Source organism: Theobroma cacao, chromosome 10 (assembly GCF_053813885.1).
Source record: "Theobroma cacao isolate CCN51 chromosome 10, ASM5381388v1, whole genome shotgun sequence".
In the NCBI taxonomy this organism is placed as follows: domain Eukaryota; kingdom Viridiplantae; phylum Streptophyta; class Magnoliopsida; order Malvales; family Malvaceae; genus Theobroma; species Theobroma cacao.
Window position 1 is genome coordinate 9,233,658 of NC_142648.1, and position 19,658 is coordinate 9,253,315.

Consider the following 19,658-nt stretch of genomic DNA (forward strand, 5'->3'; position numbering starts at 1 on the left):
TCCACATGAAAGATGAAGAGTCTATAAAGAAGATGTATCACAGGTTTACCAAGATTAAAAGCCTTAGGGAGAGAGTTTCTAAATGCATAACTAGTGAAAAAATTTTATACTACTTGCCAAAGTCATGGAGACCTAAAGTTACTGCCATAGAAGAAACAAAGGATTTTAATGTATTCAAATTGGATGAGCTTCTAAGATCCCTACTCACTTATGAGATGACCATTAGACATGAAAGTGAAAGGGATGAGGTATTAAGCAATAATGCAAGAAGAAAGAGCATTACACTCAAAGTTGCAAAATAAAATGATGAAAGGGTTTTTGAAAGTGATGAAGAAGTTGCTTTATTGACTAGAAGGTTTAATAGATTTTTAAGAAGCAAATAAGGGAACATGAGACCATGTAGGAAAGAAGAACTAAAGAAAAATCCAAGAAGAGACGTACTAAAGGAAGACCATGGGAAAGACCACATTATTTGTTATGAATGTAGAAAGCTAGGTCCTACCAAATATGAGTGTCCAAGTGTTAAAAAGAGTCATCCTAAGGATTCCAAGAAGAAACTACTAATTGTTACATGGAATGACAATGATGAGTCATAAGATGAGGAGGAGAAACAAGTAGCTAATTTACGCTTGATGGGCATTGAAGACTTCGAGGTATGCTCTTCAAATATTTTCTCTTGCTCATATGATTTTAATGATGACTTATACACATTTGATGAACTTCAAAATGCATATGATGATTTAGCATTTGAATTTGGCACATGACCTTAAAATATAAAAAGATTATCTTAAAACTAAGAGTTGAAAATGATTATCTTAATAAATTCAAGATTGAACTAGAAAACAAGGTCAATAGTTTAGAGAATGAAGTGAATGATTTGGAAAAAAAATTAGCATTTAAATGAATCATTCTCTAAATGGAACATAAGTTCACAAAAGCTCAACAAGATGCTTGAAACTCAGAAAGCTGTCTTTGACAAAGAAGGCTTAAGATATGATGTAAAGCAAAAAGAAGCTAAGAAAAAAATCTTTGTGTTCTCTCTGTGAGTTATATTCTTTATTTTTTATTCCTTTTTGATAACACAAAAAAGGAGTGAATATTACAAGTAAATTTGCTAAAGCTTTACTTGTGTTTGTAGAGGGTTGAATTTTTTTGAAAAATGATTTAAAAATTTCTTTCAAAATATCATGCAATCTTTTTGAAAAGTGCACTAATTTAGGGAGAGTTCTGCTTAAGAAAAATGCTTTCAAACTTTTTATAACTTTTCCCTGGTTCTAAAATCCTTTGAAATGGTAAGCACAAATTCAGTGGGAGTTTCTTCAATGAGCAAATTTAGCTTTTAATTTTGTCATATCAAAAAAAAGGAAGATTGCTAGCTTTATCCAGGTTTTGAAATGAAAAAAATTGATTGATCTAAATATGCTTTGAGAATGATTGAAAATGTTTTTAATCTTGAAGAAAATCCTTAAGGGTTTTGGAGTTGATCTTACAAAAAAATAAATGCTTTTGAACAAACTCAAACTCAAAGTATCAACCTCAAAAATAAACCTTTAGTAAATGAAGAATTGATTCTTAAATGAACAAAAAGTAAAGTTTATTTTCTTCTTACGGAAAGAATCAATTTCATGAAAAGGAGATATCAGTTCTTGAAAGATAAAAGCTACTGGAATAGGAAAGAATTGATAACTGTGAGACCCCAACCTCTATAGGCTTGTAACTAAGCATAGATGTAATAATACGAGCCAGGGGTAATTTCGTCATTTTCTCTAATAAGCTTCCAGAAGAAATTTTTATGATATTTTAAGGTCAAAATGGGTATAAGACTGCATAAATGATGTGTGTTGGTGAAAACACAAAGAAAACTAGAAGTTTCAACAATTTTCATAACAGGGGCAAAATGGTCATTTTTCACCTTGGGTTAAAATTTTAAATTTTTATGAACTCGAACATGTCTAGACCATTATGAACCTTGTCCCAGTGTCAAAAGAGCAAAACGATTGCATAAAAGATTAGAGGAGAATAAGTAAATTGGTGGAGGGGCATTTTTGTAATTTTAAGGGAAAGGATAAGATTGGCTAGAAATATCTTGAAATTTATAGAACCTTCTTGAATTTCCAACAGCTGGTCTTTTTCTTCCCTTCTCCTTTCTAGCTGCAGCGAAAAGGAATCTCGTTGCAGCGAAAAACTCTTTGTTTCATCAACTGAATTTCGCTGCAGCAAGAAACCTTCTGTTTCTAGGTTACAATTCCGCTGCAGTGAGAAAGAATCTCGCTACAGCGAAAAGCCTTCTGTTTTGGTCTCTTATCTTGTCAAATTGCTGCCCTATCTCTCATTTCTTTGCTACCATATCGGAGCATGGACTTTCAACATTAAAGATTAGAGGAGTTAAATTTAAAATGGGGAGGTTTAGTGAGAAACCCTCGGCTAGTTGAGAAACTCTCGTTCGGCTAACAACTAAATCCCAACATCGTTGCAACAAAAATTCATTATCGCTGCAGCTACGCTGCAGCGAGAATGCCTTTCTACTGCACCGAAGATTTGTTGTCATATTTGACTTGTTTGTGTAATATTAAAGTTTTCATTCTTCAAATGGTTCGTTATGTATGGGTTCATGATTTTCAAAGGATTAATCATTTAAGGGCTTGATGAGGGGTTTTTAATAAGAATAGAAATAAATTGTATTGTTTTGAAAAAGAATGCATCATGATTTCATTAAAGATTCCTTATAATATGCTTGTTTCATTTCTTGTTCACTCACTGGGTTTATACTCATCGTTTTTAACTTCATGTTTTCAGATCACGAGGTAGCAGGTAACTAGGACGAGGTGTCCTTGTAGACTTATATCCATCTTTTGGCAGGTGTCTCGGCATTCAGTAGCTGTACATTCGTCCGAGTCCCTCCGCTGAAAGTCAAGTCTTCTTTTTTTTAGATGTATAGACAAACTTGATGTAAATTATTAAGATACATGTCGAAGGCAATGTACATTTAATTGATATGCCAGTATGAGTTGGCGAATGTTTAATTTTATTATGATTCTAAGTTATGAAATAGGACTTAGTAGTTATGATGGAATGATGAGTACGTTAGATTAATAGGCTTGCTTGGGCTTAGTGGATTACATCCATTGGGCCCTTGCGTCGGTCATGGCGTGGAATTTGGGTCGTGACAAAGTTGGTATCAGAGCTCTAGGTTTGTCTAGGTCCTAGAACTTTCTTTTGTTAGTCCAGCGGAGAGTCGGGTCTTTATGTGGGAACTCTAGTAGTGAAGTGTGAGCCGCGGCACATTTTACAACCAAGTAACCACATAAATTCCCTATCTTAGAAATCACCTTTTTCCTTAAGTATGATTATAAATGTGTTTAATAACAGGTGTTTGCTCTTGTCTAGGTACAAATGCCGCCTCAAGACGGATAGGGGAGTAAGATGCTCCTACCGAGTGGACAGATAGGCCACGGGCATCTACAATTAGGGGCCGAGGTAGACGTGGTAGGGCCACTAGGTTGATGAGGACGGATACGCCTGTTAGTAGGCTAGAAGAGGGACAGTCCTCAAGTGATGTAGATAGACACCCAACTGAGGGTATTACCATCGAGGATTTAGCGGCAGGCCTACAAGGAGTCAATCGGGTTGTAGAGATGATGGCGACCCGTATGGAGGATATACAGAGGGTAGTAGAGGGGAAACCCACAGTACAAGAATCCCCTAGCTCCCAAGGACAAGCCAATCGCCAACAACATGAGGTTGAGAGGGGACATCTAGATATTTCTCTTCCTGATTTTCTCAAGCTTAAGCCTCTATCATTTTCAGGGTCGGATGTATCAGAGAAACCCCAAGTTTTCTTAGATAAGATGGAGAAGATTTGTAAAACCTTGGGATGTTCCAATGTTCGGTCAATTGAGCTAGCCGCCTTTCAATTAGAGGATGTGGCGCAGGAGTGGTATAGATCTTTATGTAGAGGAAGAGCGACGGATGCAGCACCGTTGGCTTGGAATGAATTCAGTGCAGCCTTCTTGGATCGATTCCTACCACTAACTGTATGTACTGCCAGAGCTAGAGAGTTTGAGACTTTGGTACAGACTTCGAGCATGACGGTGTCCAAGTATGACATCAAGTTCACGCAACTGGCTTGTTATGCGCCCTATCTCGTTTCTACTGAGGAGATGAAGATTCAGAGGTTTGTGGATGGGTTAGTGGAACCATTATTTAGGGCTGTGGCATCCCGAGATTTCACTACCTATTCTATAGCACTGGATTGTGCTCAACGCATCGAGATGAGGACCAGTGAGAGTAGGGCTGCAAGGGATGGAACAAAAAGGGTTAGGACAGAGGGTTACCAAGGCCGTAGAGATTTCAACAGTGGTGGTTCGTTTTCTAGCCGTCAGGGTCCACAAAAGGACTCACGATTGCCCCAGAAGGGGAGTGACTTGCCTGGGGTTAATGTTGGGGCGGGACAAAGAACTTTCAATTTTGGAAGGCAACAAGATTCTAGACGAGGTAGTCAAGTCACCCACTATTGTGATACTTGTGGGAGACGACATCGTGGATGATGTTTCCTTACCACAAGAACTTGTTACGGGTGCGATCAACTTGGGCATATTAGGAGGGATTGTCAAATGGCACATCAATCACCAGATTCCACTCGTGGCTCTACCTAGCCAGTTTCATCTGCTCCTTCTGTTGCTGCTCCATCGAGTCGAGAGGCTAGTGGATCTAGAGGTAGAGGTGCTGGTACTTCCTCTCCGAGTAGGCCATCGAGGTCCAGACGCCAGAGTTCTATTGGTAGAGGCCAGGTGAGGGTGTTTGCTTTAACACAGCAAGAGGCCTAGACATCCAATGCCATGGTCTCAAGTATTCTTTCAGTTTGTGATATGAATGCTTGAGTCCTATTTGATCCCGGTGCTACCCACTCTTTTATCTCTCCATGTTTTGCATCTCGTTTGGGTAGAAATCGTGTTAGGAGAGAGGAACAATTAGTGGTGTCTATTCCTTTAAAGGAAGTATTTGTGGCCAAGTAGGAATATGAATCCAGTGTAGTGCAAGTTAAGGACAAAGATACTTCGATGAATCTAGTGGTGCTAGACACCTTAGACTATGATGTGATCTTGGGGATGGATTGGTTATCACCCTACCATGCTAGTGTGGACTACTATCATAAATTGGTTAGATTTGATTTCCTTGGTGAACCATCATTTAGCATTCAAGGAGATAAGAGTAATGCTCCAACCAATTTGATCGGTCATATCTGCTAGAAGATTATTACAACAGGGTTGTATAGGTTACTTGGCTGTTGTAAAGGATACTCAAGCGAAGATTGGAGATGTAACTCAAGTGTCGGTGGTGAAAGAGTTCATGGATGTATTTCCTGAGGAGCTACCAAGTTTGCTTCCTGAACGGGAGATTGAGTTTTGCATAGATTTGATTCCCGACACTAGACTTATATCCATACCCCAATATAGAATGGCACTTGCAGAGCTTAAAGAGCTTAAGGATCAGTTGGAGGATTTGTTGGATAAAGGTTTCATCCATCCTAGTGTATCCCCATGGGGAGCACCAGTGCTATTTATGAAGAAGAAAGATGGGTCACTTAGGCTGTGCATTGACTACCGACAGCTTAATAAAGTGACGATGAAGAATAAGTATCCACTTCCAAGGATAGATGATTTATTTGATTAACTACAAGGAGCACAATGTTTCTCTAAGATAGATTTGCGATCTGGGTACCATCAATTGAGGATCCGGAATGAAGATATACCCAGGACCACATTTTGAACAAGGTATGGGCACTATGAATTCTTGGTGATGTCATTTGGGCTCACGAATGCTCTTGTAGCCTTTATGGATTTGATGAACGGAGTGTTCAAGCCTTATTTGGACAAATTTGTGGTGGTGTTCATCGATGACATCTTGATCTACTCGAGGAGTAAGGAGGAACATGAGCAGCATCTTAAGATAGTGCTCCAAATTTTGAAAGAACATCGATTGTATGCCAAAGTTCTCTAAGTGTGAGTTTTGGCTTGAAAGTGTTGCATTTTTGGGACATGTGGTATTTAAGGATGGGGTACAAGTTGATTTAAAGAAAGTTGAGGCAGTGGAAAAATGGCCAAGGCCAACATCGGTTACGGAGATTAGAAGCTTTGTGGGCTTGGCTGGCTATTATCGTCGCTTTGTGAAGGACTTCTCTAAAATAGTCACCACTCTGACTAAGTTGACACATAAAGATACAAAGTTTGAATGGTTTGATGCTTGTGAGGATAGCTTTGAGAAGCTTAAGGCATGTCTCACCACAGCTCCAGTGTTAAGCTTACCTCAAGGCACTAGCGGTTATACGGTATTTTGTGATGCATCGTGGGTTGGTTTAGGGTGTGTATTAATGCAGCATGGGAAGGTGATTTCATATGCATCCAGACAACTTAAAAGGCATGAGCAGAATTACCCCGCACACGATTTGGAAATGGCAGCAATTGTGTTTGCCTTGAAAATTTAGAGACATTATTTGTATGGTGAGACTTGTGAGATATATACGGACCACAAAAGCTTGAAGTATATATTTCAACAGAGGGATCTTAACTTGCGGCAACGTAGATGGATGGAGTTGCTAAAGGATTATGATTGTACTATTCTTTATCATCCCGGTAAGGCCAATGTAGTGGCGGATGCTTTGAGTCGAAAATCAATGGGAAGTCTGGCACATATTTCTACAGATAGGAGATTCATAGCCTGGGAGACATGAAAGTGCAATTGGATGTTTCAAAGACAAATGCATTGCTAGCATATTTTAGAGTGAGGCCTATCTTAATAGACCGGATCAAAGAAGCACAAATTAAAGATGATCTCGTAGCTAAGACCTTAAAGGATCCTCAAGGAAGGAAAGGAAAAATGTTTACCAAAGGCACAGATGCAATGTTGAGGTATGGAACCAGACTTTATGTGCCTGATGGTGATGGGTTGAGGAGAGAAATTTTGGAGGAAGCTCACATGGCAGCTTATGTGGTACATCCAAGGGCTACAAAAATGTATCAAGATTTGAAGGAAGTGTATTGGTGGGAAGGACTCAAGAGAGATGTAGCTGAGTTCGTATCCAAGTGCCTGGTATGTCAGCAAGTTAAGGTCGAGCATCAAAGGCCCGTGGGGCTACTACAGCCATTACCAGTGCCCGAGTGGAAGTGGGAGCATATTGCCATGGACTTTGTAACTGGTTTGCCTCGAACTAGTAGGGGCTACGACTTGATTTGGATAGTAGTAGACCGGTTAATGAAGTCAGCCCATTTTCTTCCGATTAAGACTACTTACGGGACTACCCAATACGCTCGAGTTTATGTGGATGAGATAGTACGACTACATGGTATCCCCATTTCTATGGTATTTAACAGAGGAGCTCAGTTTACTAGTAGGTTTTGGGGAAAGTTGCAGGAAGCATTGGGCACTAAGTTGGATTTAAGCACAGCTTTTCACCCTTAGACTGATGGACAGTCTGAACGGACTATACAGACATTGGAGGATATGTTGAGGGCTTGTGTGATAGACCTTGGGGTCCGGTGGGATCAATATCTGCCCTTAGTGGAATTTGCCTACAACAATAGTTTCCAAACTAGCATCCAAATGGCACCATTTGAGGCATTATATGGACGGAGGTGTAGGTCACCCATTGGATGGTTAAAGGTGGGAGAAAGGAAACTTTTGGAGCCTGAGTTGGTGCAGGACGCAACTGAGAAAATACGCATGATTCGGCAGCGGATGTCAACAGCACAAAGTAGATAGAAATCATATGCTTATAACCGACAGAGAGACTTGGAGTTCCAAGTAGGAGATCATATATTTTTGAAAGTTTCGCCAACTAAAGGGGTAATGAGGTTTGGCAAGAAAGGGAAGCTAAGTCCTCGGTATATAGGACCCTTCGAGATCTTAGAAAGGGTTGGAGCGGTGGCTTATTCGTTTGGCGCTACCACCAGACTTTTCAAATATTCATCCCGTGTTTCATGTGTCTATGCTTAGGAAGTACAACCCGGATCCATCGTATGTAATTATAAACTATTCAGTTGCAAGATGATCTAACTTATGAGGAGCAACCGGTAGCTATCCTTGATAGGCAAGTTAAAAAGCTTCGTTCAAAGGAAGTAGCATCAGTGAAAGTGTTGTGGCGAAACCACACTAGTGAAGAGGTAATGTGGGAAGCCGAGGCCGAAATGCGAATAAAATATCCCCATCTCTTTGATACTTAGAGGTACGTTACCTTATAGTTTAATTTAAATTTGGGGATCAAATTTCTTTAAATGGGGGAGAATGTGAGACCCCAACCTCTATAGGCTTGTAACTAAGCATAAATGTAATAATACGAGCTAGGGGTAATTTTGTCATTTTTTATAATAAGCTTTTAGAAGAAAGTTTTATGATATTTTAAGGTCAAAATGGGTATAAGACTGCATAAATGATGTGTGCTGGTGAAAACACAAAGAAAACTAAAAGTTTCAACAATTTTTATAATAGGGGCAAAATGGTCATTTTTTACCTCGGGTTAAAATTTTAAGTTTTTATGAACCCGAACATGTCTAGACCATTATGGACCTTGTCCTAGTGTTAAAAGAGAAAAAAGATTGCATAAAATATTGGAGGAGAATAAGTAAATTAGTGAAGGGGTATTTTCGTAATTTTAAGGGAAATGATAAGATTGGCTATAAATATCTGGAAATTTCCAACACCTTCTTTAATTTCCAGCAGCTGGTCTTCTTCTTCCCTTCTCCTCTCTCACGTTTCTTCAATTTCTCCATGGGAGTTTTTTTCAAGCTTCCATAACTTTCTCTCTCTAGCTCCAATTTTCATGCTTTTGGTGTACTCTTCCATAAACCCTTATACTCTTTCATCCTCTCACTTTAAAACCCTTCAAAAATCTGGTTTTCATATTTTCTCTCACTAGCTAGACGTTCTAGAGAGAGAAAGAGAGAATTACACCATTTATTTGAAAGCTATTGGGAGAGAATTTGACTACAAAGGAGCCCTAGGGTAAGTGATGAATTAAACTTGGTTTTTAGCTGCAGAAAATGGCTAGTAATTGGGATTTATGAGCTGTTTATTGTTAAGTATGTTCATTACTTTTAGTGATTAAGATAGTGAACATAGATGGCCATTTAATGTGGCAATTGAAAACTAGCTAAAAGATAGCTTTTAGGGTTCATAGTGTGTAAAATTGACCTATTGCTTATGCTAATGTGATCCTAGGTTTTAAGGACGCCCTATCATCTCATTTGGACAATTAGAGGAATTGGAGTCATCTAAAGGCTCTACAATCAATTGGTGAGTGGACTGCCTATCAAAATTGTTTTGGGAATATGACTGTTTTAAACAAAGTGTTTGAATGATTTTATACAACTTTTCTCAAAAGAATGAATGCCTTGGGAACAAGCTCTTGTGAAATGGTTTATGTTATGATATGTGGTTATTATGGATTTCTATGTGGCTGCATTATGTTGATATACATATATGCTTGAATATAATGTTGTGTAATTATATTGACTCGACTATGTGCGAGTAGGGAGTGCGCATAAGCCGAAGATAACGTAGTTATGTGCGAGTAGGGAGTGCGCATAACCCGGTGATGACCTAGCCATGTGCAAGTAGGGAGTGCGCATGAGCTGGTGATGATGATGATGGGATGGTGTGCATGATGATGATGGGATTGTGTGCATGATGGTGATGGGTATATGTATATGTATACATAAGTAAACATGTGTGTTATAAGAAATTTATGAGTTATGTATATGGATGTAATGTATGTGAGATTCGGTATGTTAAAATTTGGGGAAGTTGTTATGTATTTCTTATTGGTTTTGAACATTTCAAGCAGGGTGGTTTTCTTTGGGAGAAAGGGAAATTTTCATTTGGTGCCCTGTATTTCACTGTAGCGAAAATCATTCTCGCTGCAGCGAGAAACTCTCAGGTTTGAGAACCTTCACCAGAACTGGTTCTCGCTGCAGTGAGAATGTATTTCGCTGCAGCGAGATAGTCACTGTAGCTTCTCGTTGCAGCGAAAAGAAATCTCGCTGCAGCGAAAAACTCTCTGTTTCATCAGCTGAATTTTGCTACAGCGAGAAACCTTCTGTTTCTGGATCACAATTTCGCTGTAGCGAGAAAAAATCTCGCTGCAGTGAAAAACCTTCTGTTTTGGTCTCCTATCTTGTCAAATTGTTGCCCTATCTTTCACTACTTTGTTACCATATCGGAGTATGGACTTCCAACATTAAGGATTAGATGAGTTAAGTTTAAAATGGGGAGGTTTAGTGAGAAACCCTCGGCTAGTTGAGAAACCCTCGTTCGGCTAATAACTAAATCCCAACGTCGTTGCAACAAAAATTCATTCTCGCTGCAGCGTAGCTGCAGCTAGAATGCCTTTCCGCTGCATCGAAGATTCGTTATCATATTTGACTTACTTTTGTAATATTAAAGCTTTCATTCTTCAAATGGTTCGTTATGCATGGGTTCATGATTTTCAAAGATTAATCATTTAAGGGCTTGATGAGGGGTTTTTAATAAGAATAGAAACAAATTGCATTGTTTTGAAAAAGAATGCATCATGATTTCATTAAAGATTCCTTATGGTATGCTTGTTCCCTTTCTTGTTCACTCACTGGGTTTATACTCACTGTTTTTAACTTCATGTTTTCAGATCATGAGGCAGCAGGTAACTAGGATGAGGTGTCCTTGTAGACTTATATCCATCTTTTGGTAGGTGTCTCGGCATTCAGTAGCTGTACGTTCGTCCAAGTCCCTTCGCTGGAAGTCAAGTCTTCTTTTTTTGAGATGTATAGACAAACTTGATGTAAATTATTAAGATACATGTTGTAGGCAATGTACATTTAATTGATATGCCAGTATTAGTTGACGAATGTTTAATTTTATTATGATTCTAAGTTATGAAATAGGACTTAGTAGTTATGATGGAATGATGAGTACGTTAGATTAATAGGCTTGCTGGGGCTTAGTGGATTACATCCATTAGGCCCTTGTGCCGGTCATGGCCCGAAATTTGGGTCGTGACAATAACTTAGAGAGCAAGATTCGATTCTAGGAAAATAAAAGGAATCCAAACACATGTCTGAAGACAAAGAATTGATTCTTGAGAAAGAATATATCGGTTCTTAAAGCATCAACGACAAAAATCAGAAACTTGGAGAGTAAGGAAAAGATGGGATTAATGGATAAAATTAAAGCATCAAAGATCAAGTTAAATTTAAATTTTGGCACCAAACTATAGTGAAGAGCAGAAAACTTGGAGAAATAAGAATAAATTCTTGGAAAATTGTAAAGGTGCCACCCTTAAGCTAAGTTAAGAAAGAATCAAGATCTCAAGAAAAAAATTGATTCTTTAGGGACAATGTTAGTGTAACCCCTGCAAACCAATCGATTTTGTGTTTGTAAAACATTACATTAATTAGTCATATTTCATATTAAATACATTATGGATGTTTTATATAATGTATGAGGTATTTCTTTACCCATGAGTTTATTTATAAAAAGTTATGAGAGACTTATGTAGATAAAGTCCTTAGAACATAATGGCCTTGCAAAGAAATTATCAAAGTTATAATTATGAGTTTCTTATACATCAAAGCCTTGTTTCTGGTCATTGTATTGTCAAGAATAAGGACATTGACAATGCTCAAAAGCTAGAACATGCTAAGCCTCCTTATTTTGAAAGTAAGCAACTTATCTCATAGGTTGAAATATGCAAGATACTTGGGGATAGTATATGTGTACTTGTTAAGGAACAAGTTCACTGAACATAACTTGCTATGAGAGTTCCATTTGGTATTTCACTCAAGTGTCTATGAAAATACTCTCATGTGTTAATAGTGTAAGTAATCCATAGACTTGTGATACCAAGTCATCTTGTATGTGAATTGTCACGCTTTGATTTCACCTCTATGGGTTTAGAGGTGACCAGATGCCTAAACAGGGTGTTTTTGGGTGTGGCATGAAGAATGCGATGATAAATGAGTAGTCTAGAGAGGATTCATCACCCCAAGTGAATTGAAGAGTGTCACGACCCGGCACTCCCTTCGAGCCCGTGACAACCGCCGCGAAGTCTCGATAAACATTCATTACTCGGAATGTCAACCGAAACCTCGCAAGGCTCTTGCATTAGTTTTCTACTTCCCATATGAGTAATAGTTACTAAATATCTAGTTTTAAGAGAATATAAACTATTTTAGATCAAAAACAATAGAAATAAAATTTTCGCCACACAAGGGTATTTTTGTCATTTTTACCCAAAAATTTCGAAACCTGATAAAATACAACATATGGTAGAAAGATATTCATTGCCGATCAAAAATAAATTTTTGTAATCTAAATCATCCATTTGCAGTGAAAAGTTGGCTAATTAGACTAAATAAAAATATTCGATAATATATTCCATTTTCTTATAAAACAATTTTTATAAAACTATGCATAAATAATTTTTATAGCATAAGAACAAAATAAATTCATACACATAGTGATATAGTAAACCAGGTATTCAAAATTATCCTATAGTGGCATATGGACCCCGAGATAACCGAAAGTGTGCAAGAATGTAAACCTACGATTTCCAAGGAAGTAAGTCCCAAAGAGATCCTTGATGAAATCGACTGTCTACAGACTATCCTGAACCTGAAATGGTTAAAAAGAAAGGGTGAGTTTTCATAAACTTAGTGAGTAAACAAAGTCCGTCATTAACTTCTAAAGTCGATTAAATGGAGACAGTTAACTCTTCATCATACCATAATCCACAACATTTTGTACTTGTTTCAAATCATATAAAACAACACATTTCATTATAATACACATCACGACTTATGATTTTCTTAAAAACTTGGCTCGTACCAAAAATCATACTCAGTGATACCTTGGCCGAGCCATTCAATTGAGTCCGCCAAGGTTATTAAGTTAACAACTACTCATAAAAACATAGTTTAGCCATCCCTTAGCGTTGGCAGAGTTCATCCTCAAGTGGTGGTTCGGTGTGAAGTGAACTTTATCATACCTTAGGAGATATCCTTCGCGCCTCTCATACTAAGGTAAATATAACGGGGTTTACAATGCCCCTCTAATAGGCTGGTCCACGAAAATCCGCCTACTGTAGTGGCTAATTAAATAACCCACCAATCAATAAAATTTTGACAGCATAACGTGGCTCACATAATACTACCCAGCTTGTCAAAGGAAAACAAACAGTTTATATATTTCACAACCCAAAAACCTAGCCACATATGTCATCACGTATTAGTTCATAAATCATCAATTCCAAACATAGGTACGTAAACTTAAATATATAGGCAACATCAAAGGTTGGTCTCCACATACTCACATTTTCAAAAAAAACATTATTGAATTGTAAAATAAGTCATAAACCTTATTCCTTAAATTGATTATTAGTCATAAAACATAAAATTCATTTAGGTTCAATATTCTTAAAATCATAAAAAAAAAACGATTGTAAAAATACTCTAGATAGATAAGATGAACAATGGTTACTCACTTTGACAAGAATTTACAACACTCCTAGTCTTGATCCTCGGGTGCAATAACTTTGCCCTTATCCGAGGACTCACCACCTATACATAATGTGCAACAGGAAATTTAATATACTTATGCTAAATTGTCACAAAACTATTCTATGTTCTATATGAATGAATGCAATGAAATGGGAGGTGTTCGGCCTATCGCACACTATACACTATTTAATCGGTCTAAACGTCCAATTTGGTTCCAATTAATTTATTACACTTCCAGTACTCCCCAAAATTCCACACACTTCAATAAAAATCTATTCTAAGTGCAATTACCAAAATATCCCTCATTATTGTGCAAATTGCTAACTAACGGGAGTAAAATTTTTCGGTACCTGTTTTCGATTTTCGGTATTCCTAAGCACCAAATACAATCTAAAGGGCATGAAAAACAACCAAATTCATCATCAAACCTCACCTATAAAATTTGGCCAAGATAGGTTCTATAATGGGCATGTGGATTTCTTGCTTAATTTTCATACTAAATGTTACTAAACACCTAAAAACACTAAGTTACCTTGAAATTCAACTAAATTCATCACCAACTTTCTCTCTCTAAATTTGGCCAGCATATTGTCCCTCATGAAAACTTGAATTTAATTCATGAAAAATGGAAAAGAATGCATGGGTAAGATGAATTTCAAGCTTAAGATTAAAAATCTTACCTTTAATCACCAATTTCTTGAAAATTCAACAAATTTTCCTTAGTTTTTCCTCCCTAGGGTTTTTCTTTTCTTTTCTTCTCTTTTCTGTAGATGCTGGTCGGCCTTCAAATTTTGAGTGGAAGAGTATGGGCTGGTTTTTAAATTGTAATATAAAAATATTTAATTTTTTGACACATGTCACCTTTTTATTGGTCCACTTGTTTTAACTTAATTTTTAAGCCTTTTCTCACCACCAAAAATGCTCTAATACTTATCCATAGCATAAAATAATAATAGGTAAAATTCTGGAGCTTGACAAATGTCATGGTGGTGTAAAATCGTAAAATTCCAATTTTACCCTTATGGACCCTTATGAAATTTTTCACTTCTCAATCTCAAATTATACTCCAATTGGTCAAACTTTATCAAAATTTTCATCCAACTTTCCAAATTTGCCCTCGGGTGGCAAAATTACCATTTTACTCCTATGGTATGAAAATTCCTAATTGACTCCAATTTAATCCTCGAACTCCAAATCACCATATTAAGTCATTCTGGGATTTTAAAATTCTCAATTTCATCTTAAAATTCCTATTTGAACTAGTTCGAGGCTTTAAATTAACTTAGTTGCATAACTAGTTACGATACCGATTATTTAACTATTTCTAAGGCATTTTAACATGCAGATGTGTCATCAAGTATATTGATCTTATGATGAGTATATAATGGAGTAAGGCTTGACAAAAAGGACATATCTCGTTTGCTCTTGGCTTATATTGACTAAAAGTCCTTAGCCAAGGCAATCTTGATAGGTCAATATGGAAGTTGCAGAACTAATATGGATAAGTTAGAAAGTAGACACCAAGCTAGGCTTTTTATCTATTCAGGATATATGATGAAAGGTTCAAATTACATTGAGATACTGTACACTGAAAGGCTAGTCAAACCATATTAACTCTTCAGACATTTGGGTGGTCATAATGTATTGCTAGATACCGCTCATGATCTATAAATATAAATATAAATTCTTAATTGAATTAATTTATATTTATTGGCAACATATTAAGCACCTAATGGGTCACACACACATAAGGTGAATTGTCGAAATTAATTTGAGTTCAATTGGATGTGATCTAATTGATTTTATATAGACTTAATGCAATTAAATATTGGGCTAAATCAAATATGATTTGATGGATTATTAAACAAAGACCTAATTAGTCCAAGATATTTTCTAATCCTAGTTGGGTATGAAGTAGGTTAATTCACTTTATAAAAGAATCCTTTAGCCGCTTCTTGAAAGTAGAAAAGTGTTTTGTTTTTATTTTCTCAAGTGTTGAGATAGCATCATAGCCAAAAGAGAGAAATACAATGGAGCTCAAAGTTGAGAATTTGCTAGCACGAACTTTGGCTTTTGGATTTATATGCTTGTAGTGAAGAGATTTCGACAAATCATTGTGTGGATCACCATTAGAGGTAGGACAATTGTGCTGTTATGGTTTGATAATTCCTAGATGGTGAACAAAAGTGAAAAAAATGAAAAGTCGAGGAATTCATCAAAAAAAGCAAACATCAAACTTTTAGGTATGTCGAAATCTTTCTCTTGTAGTTTTTCTATATTCGTTTCAATTAAAGTGTTTCATGGCTTAAGGAATTAAAATTTTAATATTCCACTGCGTAGGATCCATCTTAGCATGATTCGAATCCCCTTCAGACAGAAAGTTTCGAACTTTTAGAATGACATGAAGCACTGATAACTCAAGGACAAAGAATCGATTCTCCAAGTATGACAAACTTGATCAAGCTAGCCAGAACATACGAAAATTCAATTCAAACTTACCCCAATGGGTAAGAATTCTAAAAGCCTATCAATACCAACATGAAGGAAAATCAAAGGTGTGGAAAAGAAGTGGAAGAAAGAAAAGAAAAATCATTCCTTTAGAGAAAAAATGCTAAAATCAAAGAAAAGCCTAGAGTTCCCACCTATAGATAGAAGGTGATTAAAAAACACAACAAGATCATTCCTTTCCTTACTTTTACAAATTTTTGAGCTAAAATATTCTTTCATCAGTTTTTATTTATCAGAAAGTTATCATCTTTTTGTACCCAAACAGCTCATCAGCCTTGTTAGAGGTATTTGAATGCACTACTTTTGGTTATACCTCATCGTAAAAAGTAATGTAAAAGTTATACCTCCTTCAAAAGGTAATGTTAAGGTTATACCTCCTCAAGAAAAAATAGTATTTATTATACCTTCGAGCAAAAGGTAGAGAGGTTGTGCTTGATCCTTGAAAGGTAGTGGCTTGTAAAGGTTGTGCTTAATCTTCAAAAAGCAGTGACCTTTGTATAAGTTATGCTTAATCCTTCAAAGACAATTTATAGTGGATTCGAACTCCTTGTGCTATCAAGGGAGAAGATGTCACAACCCGGAACCTCCCTCAGGCCCATGACAACCGCCGCGACATCCCGATTGACACTCATTGCCCGGAATGCTAATCGGAACCCCGCAAGGCTTACATATCAGTTTCTTACCTTTTTTGTGAGCAATCGTTTTTAAACATTCCGTTTTAAACAATTACCAGTCGTTTCCAGCTCAAGTAAATCAAAAGATAAAATTATTTTAACAGGATTTATAGACAAATATTACTATTCAAAATATTGATTAAAATATAACATTTTTATATAAAACAATATTTATAGAAACACGTGTAAAAATCTTTTGTAATGTGGAAGTAAAATAAATTCATTCATACAATAATTTACAAAGTTATAATGTACAATAATAATTACAATGACAAGTGGCCCCTCAATACACCAAGTGTTGGTGATAATAACCTACTGTCTGTGAGATAGAGGGGTCAACTGGAATCCTCGACAAAATCAGTATCTACAAGCTACCACAGGCCTGAAATATTTAGAAAGGAGGTGGGTGAGATTTCGCAATCCCAATGAGTAAGCAGACATTATCATATAAATATCTAAAGGCGAGTAACATGGAGGCAAGTTTAAACAACAAATTACAAACCATTTCATAAGGTTTTCAATTTATTTCTTAAACCATAAAATATTTGTAATTTACCAAAACAGTTGTTAAGGCTTCTGACTTTTATTAAAAACAAGGCTCAAGCCAAAACTAATCCTCGAGGATACCTTGGCCGAGGCATCTAACCGAGTCCGCCAAGGTTGTTAAGATATTTACATGTGAAACACATTTTTATTTTTAAAACAAGCCATTCCTTGGCATTGGCCGAGTTACATATTCACGTGGGGGTTCGACGTGAAGTGAGCTCTAATACTACCCCGGGAGTTACCCTCCTCGCCTTTACTACCGAAGTAACTATATAACTGGGTTTACCGTGCCCCTCTAATAGGTAGTCTATGGAAACCCGTCAGTGCAGTGACTAAACCCACCAATTTTAATAAAATTTCGACAGTATAACGTGGCTTTTATTTATTTACACAACTTACATAAATTCCTAATAAAATTATAAAATATAGCCACATATACTCATATATCATAAGCCATTCATAGGAAAATATATTTTTTCAAGACAATTTGCAGCCTCTAATTACTCAATTTTATAATCAAAAGTTTCTTATTTCAAAAAATTAAGACAATATATTTATTTGTCACATTTATTTCTAAAACATCAAAAATCCCATTTTAATCTCATTTTCGTTTCATAAAATCCATGAAGAGCATTTAAAAATAAACTCTAGATAATTTACAATAATAATAAGTTTACTCACCGTTTGTACAAACTAATTGCTTTTTAGGTGCCCCGATCACTGTTCGTCGGGTACGACTTCTTTGCCTTTACCGGAAGGCTCTCCTCCTAAACACATTGCAAAATTTACCCAATTCACCACATTGATGCTAAATCACTATATAATTGACTTAAATCCTATACTAATGCATGGTATGAAATGTAATAGCCTAAAACGGCTTAAACGCGGTATTAACTTATTTTTTACACTTTACCCCGTTAAATTGCTAACGCGCTCCATTTTAGTTCTAAATTGTCCCATTTTCTCTCCAACATTTCTAACCATTCAATATCAGCCAATAATCTTCTAAAATCACCAAAATCAGCTCACTTTCCTCCTTGAAAAATTCGGTCAAAAATGGGACATTTACTCGGTTAATTTTCCACTTTGTTTTTCTATCACATTTAACCATTTTTCATCATTTTCTCTTCATTTCTCTTAGAATAAAAATCAGTTCATCATCATTGTACATCAATGCATATTCGGCCAAGGGTGGGTATTGTGAGAATTTCATGCTTTCTTGCCCAATTTGATTTCTATACACATTTAACTAACTAAAACTACTAATTTAACTAAGAATCAAAACCTAAAAATTTCAAAATCTCTCCCCTTGAAATTCGGCCAGCCCTTGGTTTCACTTTTTGATCTCTCTCCTCAAGCATGATAAATGGAAATAAAGGCATAGGGAAGGTAGAAATCAAGCTAAAGTCGAAAAATCTTACAGTTAGACGCGTAAATTGACGAAAAACGGGATTTCTCCTTTGAATTTTCTAGTTTTCCTTTGGTTTTTCCCTTTTCTTCCTTTCCTCTCTATTTTCTCTCTTGTTCTCTCCTTATGGCCAGCCATCACTTAATATGGGGTTTAAATGGGCTGACTTTTCATTAAAATAATGTTTAATCATTAAAAAGTGCCATGTATCACTTTCCCCGTTGGCCCGTTTTTAAAATTTTATCCTTTAAACTTCAATTTTTCACCACTTAGAATACCATAGTTATTCATACCAAAAATAAATAAATCCTATGATTTTGACAAGTTTTGGGTGGTGAAAATTACGGTTTTTACCTTGGGATGACAAAATTACCGTTTTGCCCCTATATTCCGAAAATTATCGAAAATTGAAAATTTTCACTTCCTATCATTAAATCATACTCCAAATAGTTAATCTTGGTCAAAAATTTCACTCCATGATCAAATTATTATCTTAGGTGGCAAAATGACGATTTTGCCCCTAAACATCAAAATTTTCAATTTTTTCCCAAATGAACCCTCGAACTCCAAACAATCATTTTTAGTCATTCCTGGACTGTAAACTATTAAATTTCATCTTACGATTCCTATTTGAACTAGTTCGAGATTAAATCAACTCAAGTGTACCGTTAGGTACAACATCGGGTTTCGTCTATTCTTAAGACTTTTCTAGCATAATAACATGCTACTCAGTGCATGTATGTCATGACATGTGTTTATAGGGTCGGGTTTTACAGAAGACGTAGGCATCAAAGGCTGAACCTTTATAAAAACTTGGCTAAGAACTCTTTACTTTCTACATTTATTTTTCATTCAGCTTATACTCTATTTTACAACTCTGCTTTTCAAGCTTTTACATTGTCTTAAGTTGAAAAAAGGGGATTTTTACTGGAAAACCAATTCACCCCCGTTTTGGCTACTTTACTCTAAACTTATTTATCTAACGAAAAAGAAAAG